General features: G+C 44.0%; 1 protein-coding gene across 5 annotated transcripts in view; it reads left to right on the top strand.

The window, feature by feature from the left end:
- LOC137333827 (granule associated Rac and RHOG effector protein 1-like) overlaps positions 1 to 19,110 on the top strand; it is a 181,416-nt gene that overhangs the window by 10,371 nt on the left and 151,935 nt on the right. The window contains exon 1 of one of the 5 annotated variants that reach the window (XM_067998190.1): positions 6,150 to 6,168. The exons of the other annotated variants lie outside the window; for them this stretch is intronic. The gene's annotated coding sequence lies outside the window, so the exon portion shown is untranslated. Of the gene's footprint in view, positions 1 to 6,149; positions 6,169 to 19,110 lie in introns of those variants that run through there. 5 annotated transcript variants of the gene reach the window in all.

The raw sequence follows: 19,110 nt of genomic DNA, 5'->3' as shown, positions 1-19,110 counted from the left end.
TTGAGGCCCCAGCACTGATCCCTGCGGTACTCCACTAGTTACAGATTGCCATTTTGAAAATGACCCTTTTATCCCGACTTTGTTTTCTGTTAGTTATCCAATCCTCTATCCATGCCAGTATATTACCCCCAACACCATGAGCTCTTATCTTGTGCAGTAATCTTTTATGTTTGTAAACAATTTTACAACACCAAGTTATAGTCCAGCAATTTTATTTTAAATTCACAAGCTTTCGGAGGCTTCCTCCTTCGTCAGGTAAATGTTAGCTTCTTTTATGTGGCACCTTATCGATTGCCTTTTGGAAATCCAAATATACTGCATCCATTGGTTCCCCTTTATCCACCCTGCCCGTTACTTCTTCAAAGAACTCTAATAAATTTTTCAGACACGATTTCCCCTTCATAAAACCATCTTGACTCTCCTTGATTGTATTATGAGTCTCCAAATGTCCTGCTACTACTTCCTTTAATAATGCATTCTAGCATTTTCCCAATGACATTTTATGATCTATAGTTACCTGCTTTCTGTCTCACTCCCTTCTTGAATAGGGGTGTTATGTTTGCAGTTTTCCAATCTGCTGAGACCTTTCCAGAATTTAGTGAATTCTGGAAGATTACAACCAATGCATCCACTATCTCTGTAGCCACTTCCTTTAAGACCCTTGGATGCAAGCCATCAGGTCCATGGGACTCGTCAGCCTTTAGACCCATTAGTTTACCTAGTACTTTTTCTCTAGTGATGGTGATTGTTTTTAGTTCCTCCTCTTTGCCCTTGATTTTCTACTATTATGGTATATTATTAGTGTCTTGTACTGTGAAGACAGATACAAAATATCTATTCGATTTCTCTGCCATTTCCTTGTTTTCCATTATTATTTCCCCAGTCTCATCCTCTAAGGGACGAATGTTTACTTTAGCTACCCTCTTCCTTTTTATATACTTATGAAAACTGACAGTAAAAGCTTCTACATTTCTTGCTAGTTTACTGTCATAATTTATTTTCTCCCTCTATTCTTTTCGTCATCCTTTGCTGGTTTTTAAAGTTTTCCCAATCTTTGGGCTTACCAGTAATCTTTGCCATGTTGTTTGCTTTTTCTTTTAACCTGATACCATCCTTGACTTCCTTAGTTAGCCATGGTTGGTTCACTCTTTTTGTGGAGTCTTTCCTCCTCACAGGGATATATTTTTGTTGCAAGTCATAAAATATCTTTTTAAATGTTTGCCACTGCTTATCCACCATCATACCATCTAATCTGTTTACCCAGTCCACTTTAGCCAATTACACCCTCATTCCTTTATAATTGCCCTTATTTAAGTTTAATACAGTAGTTTCAGACCCAAGATCCACGCTCTCAAATTGGATGTGAAATTCTATCATGTTATGATCACTGCTTCCCAAAGGATCCTTTACTTTGAGACCATTAATTAATCCTGTTTCGTTACCCATTACCAGATCCAAAATGGCCTGTTCCCTGGTTGGTTCCCCGACGTATTGGTCTAAGAAACAGTCCCTAATACACTCTATGAACTCCTCCTCAGGGCTATTTTTGCCAATTTGATTTATCCAATCTCTGTGGAAGTTAAAATCGCCCATGATTATTGCATTACAAGCCCCCCTTATTTCCTGATTTATATTTTGCCCTACAGTGTAGCTACTGTTAGGGGGCCTATATACTATTCCCACCAGTGATTTCTTTCCCTTGCTATTTCTTACCTCCACCCAAATTGATTCGACATCTTGATCTTCTGAGCCAAGATCATTTCTCACTATTATATTTCATCCTTTATTAACAGAGCTACCCCACCACCTTTACCTTTTTTCCTATCCTTCCGAAATGTTAAATAACCCTGAATAGCTCCCAACCTTGGTCACCTTGCAACCACATCTCTGTAATGGCCATGAGATCGTACCCATTTGTTTCTATTTGTGTCGTCAATTCATCTATCTTATTACGAATGCTGTGCGTATTCAGATAAAGAACCTTTAATTTTGTCTTTTTACCATTCCTACCCTGGCCCCATTTGCTAGTGCACTCTTATGTTTGTATGCTCTGTCCCTTCTTGACACACTCTGTTTATCATTACCCCCATCACTTTCCTGTACTTACTTCCTTATCTTTTCTCTTTATCAATCTAAACTTCGCCTCACCTGAGCCCTCCCCTCTCCCCTCTATTTAGTTTAAAGCCTTCTCTACCACCCTAGTTATTCGGTTTGCCAGAACACTGGTCCCAGCATGGTTCAGGTGAAGCCCGTCCCAACTGAACAGGTTCCTCTTTCCCCAGTACTGGTGCCAGTGCACCATGAATCGAAACCCACTTCTCCCACACCAATCTTTGAGCCACGCATTCATCTCTCTGATCTGACCTACCCTGTGCCAATTTGCTCGTGGCTTGGGTAATAATCCGGAGATTATCACCTTTGTGGTTCTGCTTTTTAACTTAGTCCCTAGCTGCTCAAACTCCCTCAGCAGAACCTCTTTCTTAGTCCTACCCATGTCGTTGGTACCTACGTGGACCACGACAACTGGATCCTCCCCCTCCCACTCCAAGTTTCTCTCCACACAAAGGGGACTGGAAATCTGGAACTCACTCTTCTCCCCCCCCCCCCCCCCCACAAAAAGGCTGAGGTTGCTGGGGGTCAATTAGCACTTTCAAGACTTGAGATCGATAGATTCTTATTAGGTAAGGGTATCGAGGGATGTGGAGCAAAGGCGGATAAATGGAGTTGAGGTACAGATCAGCCATGATCTAATAGAATGGTGGAACAGGCTCGAGGGGCTGAATGACCTATTGTTTCTATATTTTTGTTCCTCCTCCGATTAATGTGTGGAGAATTACATATTACGTAGAGTCTACAGCTCAAACAGGCCATTCAGCCCAAATGGTCTATGCTGGCGTATAGAGAACATTTTGAATGGTAAATATCACTATTTTGTAGATCAGCCGCAGCTGCTGTCACTTGAGGTCAAAGAACTACTGCTTCCCTGGGAACTCTTTCAAATAAAAAATATGGGGAGTGGAGGATATGGGGAACTGCCAATGTGCAGCATCCCGGAGTGGTAGGATGCACATTCATGCTGGCGTGTGCTCTATTCCTGGTTTCAGTCTTGCAGGGGCCTGGAGCAGAGGCCCAGCCTTGCCTCCACAGATCCCAGACTTTCTTGGCCAAATATAGGCATATGACATGAAGCAATGACAGCAGGGAATAGGGGTGAAAAAGACTCTCCTGTATTGTGCTTTCAGCCTGTACGGCACTGTGCGCGAACAGAAGCATTATCAGCGATACAGAACATTCCCAGGCGCACACTGGTCATTTTGTTTCAGATTGAAGTCAATGGGAATCGGGGAAAACTCTCCGGTGGCTGGAGTCATACCTAGCGCAAAGGAAGATGGTTGTGGTTGTTGGAGGCCAATCATCTCAGCCCCAGAACATTGCTGCAGGAGTTCCTCAGGGCAGTGTCCTAGGCCCAACCATCTTCAGCTGCTTCATCAATGACCTTCCCTCCATCATAAGGTCAGAAATGGGGATGTTCGCTGATGATTGCACAGTGTTCAGTTCCATTCGCAACCCCTCAAATAATGAAGCAGTCCGGGCCCGCATGCAGCAAGACCTGGACAACATCCAGGCTTAGGCTCATAAGTGGCAAGTAACATTCGTGTCAGGCAATGACCATCTCCAACAAGAGAGAGTCTAACCACCTCCCCTTGACATTCAACGGCATTACCATCGCTGAATCCCCCACCATCAACATCCTGGGGGTCACCATTGACCAGAAACTTAACTGGACCAGCCATATAAATACTGTGGCTACGAGAGCAGGTCAGAGGCTGGGTATTCTGTGGCGAGTGACTCACCTCCTGACTCCCCAAAGCCTTTCCACCATCTACAAGGCACAAGTCAGGAGTGTGATGGAATACTCTCCACTTGCTTGGATGAGTGCAGCTCCAACAACACTCAAGAAGCTCGACACCATCCAAGATAAAGCAGCGCGCTTGATTGGCACCCCATCCACCACCCTAAACATTCACTCCCTTCACCACCGGCGTACAGTGGCTGCAGTGTGTACCATCCACAGGATGCACTGCAGCAACTCGCCAAGGCTTCTTCGACAGCACCTCCCAAACCCACGACCTCTACCACCTAGAAGGACAAGAGCAGCAGGCACATGGGAACAACACCACCTGCACGTTCCCCTCCAAGTCACACACCATCCCGACTTGGAAATATATCGCCGTTCCTTCATTGTCGCTGGGTCAAAATCCTGGAACTCCCTTCCTAACAGCACTGTGGGAGAATCTTCACTGCACGGACTGCAGCGGTTCGAGAAGGCGGCTCACCACCACCTTCTCAAGGGCAATTAGGGATGGGCAATAAATGCCGGCCTCGCCAGCGATGCCCACATCCCATGAACGAATAAAAAAAAATGAAGCCGCTTCTATTACTCTCACATGGGTCTGGTATGGGCACTGCCTGGTGTAACACTGAGCCATACAGATAAGAGACTCAATGGTTTGTCTCTCTTGTTTCCATCGATCAAGCTGATCTCGCGCAGAGGTGCTGTAATTGGTGTCGGTACCCTCCCGTATTAGGCAGAATGTAAGTGCATAAGAAATAGGAGCAGGAGTGGGCCACATGGCCCCTCAAGCCTGCTCCGCCATTCAATAAGATCATGGTTGATCTTCGACCTCAACTCCTTTCCTGCTCAATCCCCATATTCCTTGATTCCCCTAGAGTCCAAAAATCTTATCTATCTCAGCCTTGAATATATTCAACGACTCAGCATCCACAGCCCTCTGGGGTAGAGAATTCCAAAGATTTACAACCCTCTGAATGAAGAAATTCCTTCTCATCTCGGTCTTAAATGGCCAACCCCATATCCTGCGACTATGCCTCCTAGTTCTGGACTCTCCAGCCATGGGAAACAGCCTCTCAGCATCTACCCTGACAAGCACCCTCAGAATCTTATATGTTTCAATGAGATCACCTTTTCATTCTTCTAAACTCGAGAGTATAGGTCCATTCTACTCCAGCCTCCTTATAGGACAACTCTCTCAGCCCAGGAATTAATCTAGTGAACCTTTGTTGCACCGCCTCTAAGGAAAGTATATCCTTCCTTAGACAAGGAGACCACAACTGTACACAGTACTCGGTGAGGTCTGGAGGCAGGGGAAAAGCAGCCTGGGTTCCCATGTCTGATTGCTATTCAGGGGACTCCCCACTGGAAAGTGGTAATCTGTGATGCTCTCCACGGTAATATATCTTGCTGATACTGTCTAGACTAACACGTGAAGTATAGCCACCGTGGGACTGTACCCCAGCAATCGCTAGTTCTGTCAATCAGAGGCAAGAAGGGAAGGGAACTATACTTCGCTGTGGGTAAGAACCAGAGAGCTGAACGGGTACTGTCCTGCACCCTTTTTGTTGAAATGAAGTGGAGCCAGCAGGACCAATGCCAGTTACTAGATAAACCAGTATTGTTTTTATACCAGCGGTTAAGCAGCAAGGTTGCCATTCTCACAATGGAAAGTTCTATAAAGAATAAATTTCACTCCTCGTAAAAATACCTTGGAATACTGTTGTACTTTGAACAGCGCACTCTGCCTCTATTATAACTTGCTCTGTGGGAGACCTTATAACGAGATGTGTGCTGTCGCGAATGTTCAGCATTGCCCCTTAAAATAGTATTGGCAGTATTATTAAATGCATCAATATTTTGATATCAGTACGTTGTAGGAAAAATGTTATTTTGAGTCAGTACGCTTTTAATTGTATGCCTCTTGTGCGATACTCAATTCTTTATCTCAGGTAGACTAGTCGCCACTAATGACTGACCTGTAACCAGCAATACATCACCCAACTGTTACACAACTCAAAATATTCTCTGCCTGAAAGGATGGTGGAAGCAGATTCAATAGTAACTTTCATAGGGGAATTGGATACATACTTGAAAAGGCAGGGCTGCGGGGAAGGATGAAGGGGAGTGGGACTAATTGGATAGCTCTTTCGAAGAGCCGACACAGGCACAATGGGCTGAATGGCCTCCTTCAATGGCACAACCCAAGTTTGGAAGGAGAACCTCTATTTATTGTGCTGCTGGATGTTTTTGCACATTTCAAGTGGACATGTTATGAGAAGTTCATACCTTCCCGCTCTCCTAGAATCCCAGAGGTAACTAGGAAAGGTATTATTGCTCGTGTGGAGGATAAACAGTAACACGTCTTGTTTTGATCTTGTAATTTCTGTGTCATTCTAGAAATATTTTTGGAACTCCCCAAAAAGCTGCTGAGGCTGGGGATCAATTGGATTTTTTTTTTAGGCAAGGGTATTAAGGGTTATGGAACTAAGGCGGGTAGATGGTGTTGAGGTGCAGATCAGTCATGATCTAATTGAATGGCGGAACAGGTTCGAGGGGCTGAATGGCCTACTCCTGTTCCTATGTTCCTAAAATGGCAAGTGTCTTTTTAAAACTATGCCAAACAACTTCAATTTAAAAATAAACACCAACAGTAGACTATTTGGTGCTTGGCTCAATTCACCGTTTAAAAATGTTCTGGTTTTCTCAGAGAACCAACTTTTTTCTCGAGCACCTGTGTGGCAGTAGTTTCTGTTCGATTGACAGTGGAAAGACTCCCGTCATTTCAGGGCCTCCTTCTTCCGTTGCTTCCCGTGTGCTGTCAAAGCCATCGAGTTTGCTTCCTTAATCGCACCAAGCCCCGTTCACCACCCTGTGCTCGCTGACCTACATTGGCTCCCAGTCCAGCAATGCCTCGATTTTAAAATTCTCATCCATGTTTTCAAATCCCTCCATGGCCTCACCCCTCCCTATCTCTGTAACCTCCTACAGCCCTCCGCTCTGCGCTCCTCCAATTCTGGCCTCTTGCGCATCCCCCCACTTCCTTTGCTCCACCATTGGCGGCTGTGCCTTCAGCTGCCTCGGCCCTAAGTTCTGGAATTCCCTCCCTAAACTTCTCCTCCTCTCCACCTTTCTCTTCTCCTTTAAGACACTCCTTAAAATCTAGCTCTTTGACCAAGCTTTTGGTCACCTGTCCTAATATCTTTGTGTGGCTCGGTGTCAAATTTTGTTTTGATAATGTTCCTGTGAAGTGCCTTATGATGTTTTGCTGCTTTAAAGGTGCTATGTAAATGCAAGTTGTTTGTGTGCAGACAGCAGAGAGAATACTGCAAACCTGCCACCAGTGGCACATTAACAGGGTAAAAGCATTTTCGGGCTGCTGCTTGATATCTGCTCTCTACCTGTGCTTAGTTTGCACTAATTGCAGGTGGTTACTAATTACATCTATTTACTTCTAACGTGTTAATGAATCAGCGATTTAAAGTGGTGTCGTGACTAAGCTGTCATGGATGTGTGAAACTTTTGTAATGTCAACTACAATTATACACCCAGCAGTACAATAATGAATTTTGTGTCTGGAGAGAGCATTTTCAGCCATTTAATACTAGGGCAAAGTAATGGTGGGAGCAGTTTGGTTGATCAAAGAAAGAACTTGTATTTATATTGGGCCTTTCACGACCGGAGGACGTCCCAAACGCTTCACAGCCAATGAAATACTTCTTGAAGCGTAGTCACTGTTGTAATGTAGAGAAACGTGGCAGCCAATTTGCTCACAGCAACATCTCACAAACAGCAATGTGATACATGACCGGATAATCTGTTTTAGCGATGATGGTTGAGAGATAAATATTGTCCAGGACATCAGGGAGAACTCCCCTGCTCTTGTTTTAATACTGCCATGGGATCTTTTATATCCATTTGAGAGGGCAGATGTGGACTTGGTTTAATGTGTCATCTGAAAGATGGTGCAGCATTCCCTCAGTACTGCACTGGAGTGTCAGCCTCGATTATGAGCTCAATTAAGCAGACAAAGAAGTGTTTTGGCACATTAAAACATAGTGGCATAAGTGGCATTTTTTTTCCTGCTGGCATTCATACATTAAGTCTGGTGACAGCGCTTGAGTAATGAAATGAGTCTGACTTGAATGTGGGTCCGAGTTCCTTGGATCCTAGACTTTTGACGGCAGTGAATTTTTTTATTCATTCATGGGATGTGGGCGTCGCTGGCGAGGCCCATCCCTAATTGCCCTTGAGAAGGTGGTGGTGAGCCGCCGCCTTGAACCGCTGCAGTCCGTGTAGTGAAGGTTCTCCCACAGTGCTGTTAGGTAGGGAGTTCCAAGATTTTGACCCAAGACGATGAAGGAACGGCGATATATTTCCAAGTCGGGATGGTGTGTGACTTGGAGGGGAAGGTGCAGGTGGTGGTGTTCCCACGCGCCTGTTGCCGTTGCCCTTGCCCTTCTAGGTGGTAGTGGTCGCGGGTTTGGGAAGAAGCTGTGGCGAGTTGCGGCAGTGCATCCTCTGGACTGCAGCCACGGTGCACTGGTAGTGCAATGTATACCATCTGATGCAATCTCGTGTTGCAAACAAAGTGCACTAATCACATGATCAGAAGGCCATTTCAATTTTTTTTTAATTTGAGAAATCACAGTTTAGTGTGTTGTATGTAAGAACATAAGAAATAGGAGTAAGAGTAGGCCATACGGCCCCTTGAGCCTGCTCCGCCATTCAATAAGATCATGGCTGATCTTCTACCTCAACTCCATTTTCCCGCCCTATCCCCATATCCCTTGATTCCCTTAGTCTCCAAAAAATCTGTCGATCTCGGCCTTGAATGTGGTCAACGACTGAGCATCTACAGCCATCTGCGGTGGGGAATTCCAAAGATTCACAACCCTCTGAGTGAAGAAATTTCTCTTCGCCTCAGTCCTAAATGGCCAACCCTGTATCTTGAGACTATGACTCCTAGTTCTAGACTCGCTAGCCTAGGGAAACAGCCTCGCACAATCTACCCTGTCAAGCCCTCTCAGAATCTTATGTTTCAATGAGATCACCTCTCATTCTTCTAAACTCCAGAGTGTATAGGTCAATTCTACTCAATTTCTCCTCGTAGGACAACCCTCTCATCCCAGGAATCAAACTAGTGAAGCTTTGTTGCACCGCATCTAAGGCAAGTATATCCTTCCTTAGGTAAGGAGACCAACCTAACTGTACACAGTACCCCAGGTGTAGTCTCACCAAAGCCCGGTACAATTGCAGCAGGACTTCCTTACTCATGTATTCCAACCCCCTTGCAATAAAGGCCAACATACCATTTGCCTTCCTAATTGCTTGCTGTACCTGCATGTTAGCTTCCTGTGTTTCGTCTACAAGGATACCCAAATCCCTCAACACCAATATTTAATAGTTTCTCACCATTTCGGGTCCAGGGGATTTGTTGGCTTTTAGTCCCATTAATTTCTCCAGTACTTTTTTACTAATATTAATTACTTTAAGTTCCTCACTCTCATTAGACCCTTGGTTTCTGATATGTTTTTTGTGTCTTCTACTGTGAAGACAGATACAAAATATTTGTTTAATGTCTCTGCCATTTCCTTATTCCCCATTATAATTTCTCCTGTCTCAGCCTCTAAGGGACCCACCTTTACATTTGCTACTCTCTTCCTTTTTACATACATGTAGAAGCTCTTACAATCTTTTTATATTTCTTGCTAGTTTACTTTCATTCTATTTTCTTCCTCTTTATCATTTTTTTGGTCATCCTTTGGTTTCTAAAACTCTCCCAGTCCTCAGGCTTATTATTCTTCTTCTTGGCAACATTATAAGCCTCTTTTTTTTAATCTAATACTATCCTTAACTTTTTTAGTTAGCATGGATGGATCACTTTTCCCGTGGAGTTTTTATTCCTCAATGGAATGTATATTTGTTGAGAATTATGAAATATTTCTTTAAATGTTCTATAAATGGTGTATATATTTTGCAGCTGAGCTTGAATGCGTGGTTCTAATGACCATCAATGTGAGGTGGTATGTGGAGGTTAAATGTAAACTGGGTGTAAAGACGAAGCGCACCAAGTTCTTTAATGTCCCCTGTCAATGTTTTTGCAAATTAATGCTGACGTTTGTTTATCTTAGGACTTTTTTCTACTTTAAAGGTGTGACATAAATACATGCCATTATCCTTTTGTGTGATGAAAACATTCTCTTCACATTGTGCAGGCACTTGGGTTGGTATTATCTTGTCTCATTAAAAGTGATTTTGCACTACATTTTTTGTTCCCGTTTGAAGAGAGGCCTCTCGTATGAGAAAGAACTTGCATTTCTATAGCGCCTTTCATCACCGCAGGACATCCCAAAGCGCTTTACAGCCAATGAAGTACTTTTGAAGTGTAGTCACTGTTGTAATGTTGAGAACTGGCAGGCTGGAGTCCCACTGTGCAGTATGGTGAGCCAGAATGTGAACACCTGGAATTACCCCTTCACTTGGCTGGATCAGATGTTCTTGATCTGACTGCAGATTTGTAGACCCAAATTTTGGTGGATCTAAGATGCCATTGGTTCCCTGAATATCAAATTATTTGCACTGAGTGCATTTGATAGAGGGGGAACTGTGTGCCAGCTCTTCTCTGGACTGAAAATGTCTTAAAACGGTGGAAGTATGTGTGTGCATTGCTAGCCTGCATGGCACAACAGGCTTTTTACCACCTCTGTATGCTCTTATTTCTCACTGTAAACAGCATATTACGATCAGCTGATCTCAGTGTCGGCATTTGGAGTTGGTTGGGTTACAATTGGCCTCAGTGCCCTGGTTTAGAGAGTGGGAAATCAACTACCCCTGATCATTATCCAAGACCCCCATGGGAAAGGGTGCCTGTCTGGACAGGGAATGGCAGTAGTATTGGGCTTGGTTGTGTTTTCCCACAAGATTAAAGACACAATCTGAAATATGGCCATTTGGACAAGGAAGGGGAAAAGTCAGTCGTGCCTAATTCCTAACCAGTGAATTCAGCTGGAAAAAGTGCATGTGTGGACAGGATTAGTAGGCTGGACTCTGACATCAGCTGTCTCGATTCATACGTTATGATGGAAATAGATGGAGTGGCTGCTGAGCTAAGGAAGGAGAGATCAGAAAGGATGCCTGAAAACTTGGTGGAAAACTAGTTTTTGAGAAGCATTTTGAAAGTGGAGAGAGAAGTAGAGGCAGGGGGATTTAGGCAGGGAGTTCCAGAGTGAAGGGTTGAGGAGGCTGAAAGTCCTATCATCAGTGGTGGGGCGAAAAAAGAGTAGAGTTGCACAAAAGGCCAGAGTTGGAGAGCCTCAGAATATGGGAAGGGGCTAGAAAATTGGAGGAGTTTGCTGAGACAGCCCTGGGTGAGGCCAAGGAGACATTTGAAGATGAGGAAAAGGATTTTCAGTATAAATTGTGTTGGGGGACAGTGGACCCATGTAAATTAGTGAGGACGGGGGTAATTGTTGAGCAGTACTTAGTATCAAGTCTGTGGGTGACAAGAACCTGGGAACAGGAGTAGGCCATTGAGCCCCTTGAGCCTGTTCCGCCATTCAATTAGATCGTGGCCAATCTGTATCTTAACTCTACCTGGTTTGGTTCCGTAACCCTAAATACCCTTGCCTAATAAAAATCTATCAATCTCAGTTTTTAAAATTTTCAATTGACTCCCAGCCTCAACAGCTTTTTGGGGGAAAGAGAGTTCCAGCTTTCCACTACCCTTCAAGTGAAGAAGTGCTTCCTGACATCACCCCTGAATTGTCTAGCTCTAATTTTAAGGTTTTGCCCCTTGTTCTGGACCACCCTCGCTAGAGGAAATAGTTTCTCTCTCTCTGCTCTGTCAAATCCTTTAATAATCTTAAACACCTCAATTAGATCATCTCTTAATCTTCTTTACTCAAGGTATACAAGCCTAGTCTATGCAACCTCTCTGCATAATTTTGCCATTTTGAGCCCAGAAGTCTGGATAAGGGTTTCAGGGTAAGTCACTATCGTCAGTGGGGGAGGAACATTTGGGGTGGAGGCAGCAAGGCTGTTACCGCACTATTACTGTACGCTTGGACCTCACACACCCAGTCCAATTGCACCGTACAGTGCGATAGTGTTTTCTACATTTTCTGAAAACTCTCTCTTGCACGTTTTGTAGCCCGATTCTTTTCTTATCTGGCTTTTAATTTTTTAGTAACTCTTTTGGCATTAGACTTGCAAAATAGTTCTCCTCTTGTTAAATGTGAGAGTGTTCTGCAGGTACTCTGATAGTAACTAGGCAGACTGTTTCACTGAATGAATAGTCACACTGTTTTGATGTTGGATGGCAGCTGTCAGTCACTGATAAACAACTACAGCGCTGCTGCTTCCAGTGATACTGGTTCTTGCACAGTGCCCAGAATGTAGTGAATACATGCATCCTCTGTTAATATCTTCCGTCACATAGATTTTCAAACTGGTACTCCCAGACCCTTGGGGGTTCATAGGTTCAAAGACCCCTTGGGATTCCCCCCATCAGATTTCTATATTTTGCTAAAACATGATTTATATTGCTGTTTACTGATAAACATTTTTGTCAATGACATTTTTTATTTGGATAGCTAACACTTTTTTTGGAAGTCAGGGTGGAGTGTGGAGGGACCCAGGAGTGTTAATAAAGTTTTCAAAAATGACTGCTTCATGTGAAGAACTCTCTAATGGGCACCTGAGCCTGGGTTGTGTTACTGTAGGGTATGGACTCTTGTCTACAGAGGAACCCTTCAGAGACTGTGCCAATTGATTGCCATGAAATTATGACCAGTATGTGTCATATAGAATTACATCGAGTCTACAGTACAGAAAGAAACAGGCCATTCAACCCAACTTGTCTATGCTGATGTTTATGCTCCACATGAACCTCCTCCTACTCCTCTTCTTCTCATCTCACCTCACTCAATCAGCTTATCCTTCTATTCCTTTCTCCCTCATGTGCTTATGGAGCTTCCCTTTAAATGCATCTATACTATTCACCTCAACTAATTCATGTGGTAGTGCGTTCCACATTTTAACCACTGAGTAAAGAAGTTTCTCCTGAAATCGTTATTGGATTTATTGGTGATGTTTGCTGGCAGTGCGAGTACCTCTTTCTGTTGTATTTCTCCCCTTCACTCCCAGTATTATGGGAATGCCTTGCCGTAAATGTAGACAGATACAGCCTGATCCCTGACCTTCATCGTTCCTGCTCTAAAATTGGCCCCTAGATGGTGTCAAGTTGTCTTCCTCTTGAGGTTCTGTCCCTCTTTGTGGGAGAAGTGGATGACCTTGGCTTGGCAGTTTACACTCTGGCATGGCTGAGGGGAGATTGGGGGTGTGGGGAGGGGGGGGGGTAGGGTGGTGGGGGGCATTACGTATTTGATCAGTCTTTTTTTCCCTTGCCTCCCCCTCCCCGCTTCATGACCTGGCTTGTGCTTTATGGTTCTCTGTGGTATTCCTGAGATTGTGATTTGCCATGTTGGTGCAGATCCAAGTTCTAATGCTAAGTGGTGCATCCATCTTGGTGTTACTGGAGAGAGGGGAATAACCTCAAAGCATTAGGGTAAGGATGGAAGAGTTGGGAGGCATGTCCGCAGGGTGGAAAATATTCAATGGGACCAATTAATCCAAAGGTTGAAGTTTCATTGTACTAATGTAGAGTATAAAACGGGGCTGTATGATTTGCATGGTAATTTGGTTAAGCGAGGTGTGATGTTGAACCAGTAAACCTTCAGTTTTTTTTTTCCTGCATGGTAACTAATGCTAATTTCAATAGCTTTGTTTCCGAAACTTAGTAAGATTTCAGCGGAGATATTGAACCTACTGTCAACTAGTATCTGGGTTCCCATAACATGAGCCAGGTACTGGGGTTGACATTCGGTGCTTCAGAATTTAGGTGGGAAAGGATTTTGCTAAAGTTGGCATTATAAAATTGCTAAAATATTCCATCCTTAAACTCATTTGAAACCAGCACAGCTGTTGGAAGTTTTTTTCCAAAGGAGGCTAATTGATGTGTTCAAAATTGAGGGATTCTGATAGAGTAAATTATGAGAAATTGTTTCTACTAGTATGAGGGTAGGAAACCAGAGGTCACAGATTTAAGGTAATTGGCAAAAGAACCAGAGGGGAGATGAGGAGAAATCTTTTTATGCAGCGAGTTATGATGATCTGGAATGTACTGCCTGAAAGGGCGGTGGAAGCAAATTCAATAGTAACTTTCAAAAGGGAATTGGATAAATACTTGAAGGGGCAAAATTTGCAGGGCTATTGGGAAAGAGTGGGGAGGGTTTGTGGGACACGTCTAATTGGATAGCTCTTTCAAAGAGTCGGCACAGGCACAGTGGGCCGAATGGCCGCCTGTGCTGTAAGATTGAATTGAAGGGCCAAGGCCTATAGTGAAAGGCATCACCAAGGCTGAAAGAGTAGGAGAGAGGATGAGGTAAGTCGAAGTATTGATTAGGTGACACCAAACTTGGGTTTTAACAGCCTGTAGATTACAGGAGGCTGTGATGTCTGAAGGAGGGAAGAAGTTATCCATTTTTGGGAATAATGAGATGGAGTAGGCCACAGTGTGGGTGAAGAGAAAATGATTATGTGGGACAAAGTATTTTGACCTTATGAAGCAAGTGAGAAAAGGTTCTGAAGGTTGGAGCTAAAGAAATCAAGCTTGTGGTTTTAAAAACAAACCTTTAGAATTTTTCAAGATTTTACAGCGGAGAGCTATTTCAGGAACAGCCTCTGCCTTAATACTGTTGACCCTGTGTGTGTGTGTGTGTGTTCCTATCGCTCACAGTGCAAAAACTTGGAATAAGAGCAGAGGTTAGCGGCTTAAGCAATGGAAGAAATTCTTAAACAGGTCAACTTCTCGAGCTCAGAGCTCTGCGTAAATATATAAAAATATACTTTGGAGGAGTTGGGTTCTCTGGAGCTCATTTAGATTCAGTTGAACGAGAAATGCACAAAAATGTCTTTTACAAGGTGGTTATTGTTGGAGGTTATACTGAGGCAGATTGGTTGCAATTTGAGCTAAGCGTGCTTTGGAATGGCTTTAGAAATGAGTGCAGTGGTGAGCATTGCATTTAGAGCCATAGAAGTTTATAGCACCGCAAAAGGTCATTCGGCCCATTTTGTCTGGGCTAACTGGGTGTAGAGCAATGCAAAACAATCCCACTGCCCTGCTCTCTTTCCCTCCCCCCCCCCCCCCCCCCCCCCATAGCCCTATATTTTCCTCTGCTTCAAATATTTATCCGATATTTCCTTAAAAGATGCAATAGTCTCTGACTCAACCACTTCCTGTGGCAAATCATTCCATGCTCCAACAACATTGAATAAAAGAAGTTTCTTCAAACCCCTCTCCTCACTCTCTTAGTGACTATTTTAAACTGACCCCTCGTCACTGAGTCACCAATCATAGTAAATAGTCTTTCCAATGTGGTGAGAAATGGCCTGAATAGTGCAGCTGATTGACAGGTTAGACTTGGCATGGTTTTATTTATCTTGAATTTGTCCTTTGGTAGTGTTGTGTAAAATTTACTGAGCTAACTGCTGAAAGAAGTATAACATTACAGATCCATGGACTTCATTCAAGATTAAGGAATGGAATGGTGGCGATGCATTGGAATTTTGTGCTTGGATCAGGTATTTGCTTTTTTAGATTCAGCTCTGCGCCTTTTTCGACTTCTTCTGTCTCCTCTTCCAAGCACCCACCCTGTTGCCTTGTGTACCCAATACGATTGTTTGGATTAACAATAACAAAACATACAGGTGTTACAAGTGTTGGAATGCAGACTCCTCTCCTTCCCAAATACTTGCAAATTATGGGGAGATTCAGTTCTTCCCTGTGCCTTGACACAGAGAGGGTCCACAGAGCAAATGATCTATTAGGGTAAGCCAATTAATCAGAGAATAGCCTGGACCACAGCAAGTGCTGCGCTGGATGAAACTACCTCAGCAGAGACTGAGAACTGAACCTGCTGGCCTTCCTGGCCTGCAGGCCTTCCTGGCCTGCAGGGTGTTCAGTCTGTGATAACTTAGGGCTGAAGTCTTTAACTTCCTCTGCTTACGAAAATCTATTTTTAAAAAAAATATGCAGGCAAGTCTTTCTCCTCTCCTATAAGTATACTTGCACCAAGTCCCGTTCACCCATCACCCCTGTGCTCGCCGACCTACATTGGCTTCCGGTCCAGTAATTCCTCAAATTTAAAATTCAGACTTGTGTTCAAACCATGGCCTCGCCCCTCCCTATCTCTAACCTCCTCCAGCCCTACAACCCTCCGAGATTTCTGTGTTCCTCTAATTCTGTCCTCTTGTGCAAACCCGACTTCTTTCGCTTCACCATTGGCAGCCAAGCCTTCAGCTGCCTAGGCCCCAAGCTCTGGAATTCCCTCCCTAAATCTCTCCGCCCCTCTGCCTCCCTCTCCTCCTTTAAGATGCTCCTTAAAACCTACAAAGGTTTTCTGTTCCCACAAAGAAAAAGGGTGGGACTGCCAATTCTAGACTCCTCTGGATGTCAAGGCCGAAAAGGAAAGCTTATGTCAGACACCGAGAACTCAATACTGTAGAAAGCCTAGAGGAGTATAGAAAGTGCAGGGGTGAAATTAAAAAGGAAATTAGGAAAGCAAAGAGAGGGCATGTAAAAATATTGGCAAGTACAATCAAGGAAAACCCAAAAATATTTTATAAATACATTGAGGAAGAGGATAACAAAGGAAAGAGTAGGGCCTATTAGGTTACCTTTTTGGTCTCTATGTGTGGAGGTGGAAGATGTTGGTATGGTTCTTAATGAATGCTTTGCTTCTGTCTTCACAAAAGGGAGGGACGATGCAGACATTGTAGTTGAGGAGGAGTGTGAAAAATTGGATGGGATTAACAGAGAGAGGAAGTATTAAGGGGATTAGCATCTTTGAAAGTAGATAAATCACCAAGGCCAGATGAAATGTGTCCCAGGTTGTTAAAAGAAGCAAGTGAAGAAAAAGCGGAGGCTCTGAGCATAATTTTCCAATCCTCACTGGATACAAGTGTAGTGCCGGAGGATTGGAGGACTGCTGGACTGCTAACGTTGTACCGTTGTTTAAAAAGGGAGTGAGGGATAGACCGAGTAATTGTAGGCCAGTCAGTTTAACCTCAGTGGTGGGCAAATTATTGGAATCAATTCTGAGGGACTGGATACACTGTCACTTAGAAAGGCATGGAGTAATCAAGGATAGTCAGCTTGGATTTGTTAAAGGAAGGTCGTGTCTGACTAACTTGATTGAATTTTTTGAGGAGGTAACAAGGAGAGTAGATGAGGGTAGTGCATTTGATGTAGACTCCATGGATTTTAGCAAGGCTTTTGAGGGGGTCCCACATGGCAGACTGGTCAAAAAAGTACAAGCCCGTTGGATCCAAAATTGGCTCAGTGGCAGAAAGCAAAGGGTAATGGTCAGGTGTTTTTTTGACTGGAAGGATGTTTCCAATGGGGTTCTGCAGGGCTCAGTACTAGGTCCCTTGCTTTTTGTGGTATATATTAATGATTTGGACTTGAATGTAGGGGGCATGATTAAGAAGTTTGCAGATGATTCAAAAATTGGCCGCATGGTTGATAATGAGGAGGAAAGCTGTAGACTGCAGGAAGATATCAGTGGACTGGTCAGGTGGGCAGAAAAGTGGCAAATGGAATTCAATCCAGAGTAATATGAGGTAATGCATTTGGGGAGGGCAAACAAGGCAAGGGAATGCACAATAAATGGGAGGGTACTAAGAGGTGTAGAGGAAGTGAGAGACCCTGGAGTACATGTCCACAGATCCCTGAAGGTAGCAGGACAGGTAGATAAGGTGGTTAAGAAGGCATATGGGATACTTTCCTTTATAAGCTGAGGCATAGAATATAAGAGCAGGGAGGTTATGCTGGAACTGTATAATACACTAGTTAGGCCACAGCTTGAATACTGCATACAGTTCTGGTCACCACATTACAGGAAAGATGTGATTGCACTGGAGAGGGTACAGAGGAGATTTACAAGGATGTTGCCGGGGCTGGAGAATTTTAACTATGAGGAAAGATTGGATAGGCTGGGGTTGTCTTTCTCTAACAGAGGAGGCTGAGGGGTACAAAATTATGAGGGGCCTAGATAGAGTGGATAGGAAGGAGCTATTTCCCTTAACAGAGAGGTCAATAACAATGGGGCATAGATTTAAAGTGATTGGAAGAAAGATTAGAGGGGAGCTGAGGAAAACTTTTTTCACCCGGAGAGTGGTGGGGTTCTGGAACTCACTGCCTGAAAGGGTGGTAGAGGCAGAAATCCTCATTGCATTTAAAAAGTACCTGGATGTGCACCTGAAGAGCCGTAACCTACAGGGCTACGGGCCAAGTACTGGAAAGTGGGATTAGGCTTGGTGGCTCTTTTTTGGCTGGCACGGACACGTAAATTTTCTATGATGCCCCTTTGACCAAGCTTTTGGTCACCTGTCCTAATATCTCCTTCTGTGGCTTAGTGTCAGATTTTGTTTGATAACTCTCCTGTGAGGCGCCTTGGCACGCTTTATTACGTTATTGGTGAGGTATAAATGCAAGTTGTTGTGTGTATCCAGCAGTCACTGGATAGTGATCAGGAGTGGGACTTCAGGTTTTTTATCCCCTCCTGAAGTCGGGGTTGCTGGGATCTATGGTAGCCTTGGCTGAGATTGGCTAATTCAGCACAGATTGGGGGATCGGTTCGGGGACCTTCCTGGTCTGCGTTTCACTGGTTAAACTTGCTGACCCGTTGGGAGAACACTCTTTCTGGCAGTGATACTTTCTGAGGCTGTTTATATTGTGAAGGAAACCAGATACCATTATCCAATATGTGAACAACAAAAAAAAAGCACTTGATTGTTGTGTGATGGGCCTTCAGTATAAATAAAAGTGCCTCCTGCAATTTGTCTTGGGGGCTGAGTCCCTTCCTGTTTACACTGACTCCTCAAAAAAGCTGAGAACCAGCATTCCCCACATTTTTTCATGCGTTAGTAATGCATTTACAAGATACTCGCAGTTGTGATGGAGGCTCCTATGGTAAGTGGAGCTCTTGCCTGACTTGAGGTGAGCAGGATGGCTGGTTCGTAGTGTCTGTGAAAGTGTTCTCTGTAAATATTCCCGTCTTCCAGCTGTTGCAGGTGAACAGAAGCCAACACTTCTTAATTCTGTGCTGCAATTGTCCCTGTAGCTGGGGCAGAAGTTATATGGTATCGTGATGCGGTCAGAGATTGCAAGAGGAATATGAGAGTGAGTGCTCCGA

The sequence above is a fragment of the Heptranchias perlo genome, chromosome 16 (genome assembly GCF_035084215.1).
Source record: "Heptranchias perlo isolate sHepPer1 chromosome 16, sHepPer1.hap1, whole genome shotgun sequence".
Lineage (NCBI taxonomy): Eukaryota > Metazoa > Chordata > Chondrichthyes > Hexanchiformes > Hexanchidae > Heptranchias > Heptranchias perlo.
This window is presented reverse-complemented; position numbering and strand designations above follow the sequence as displayed.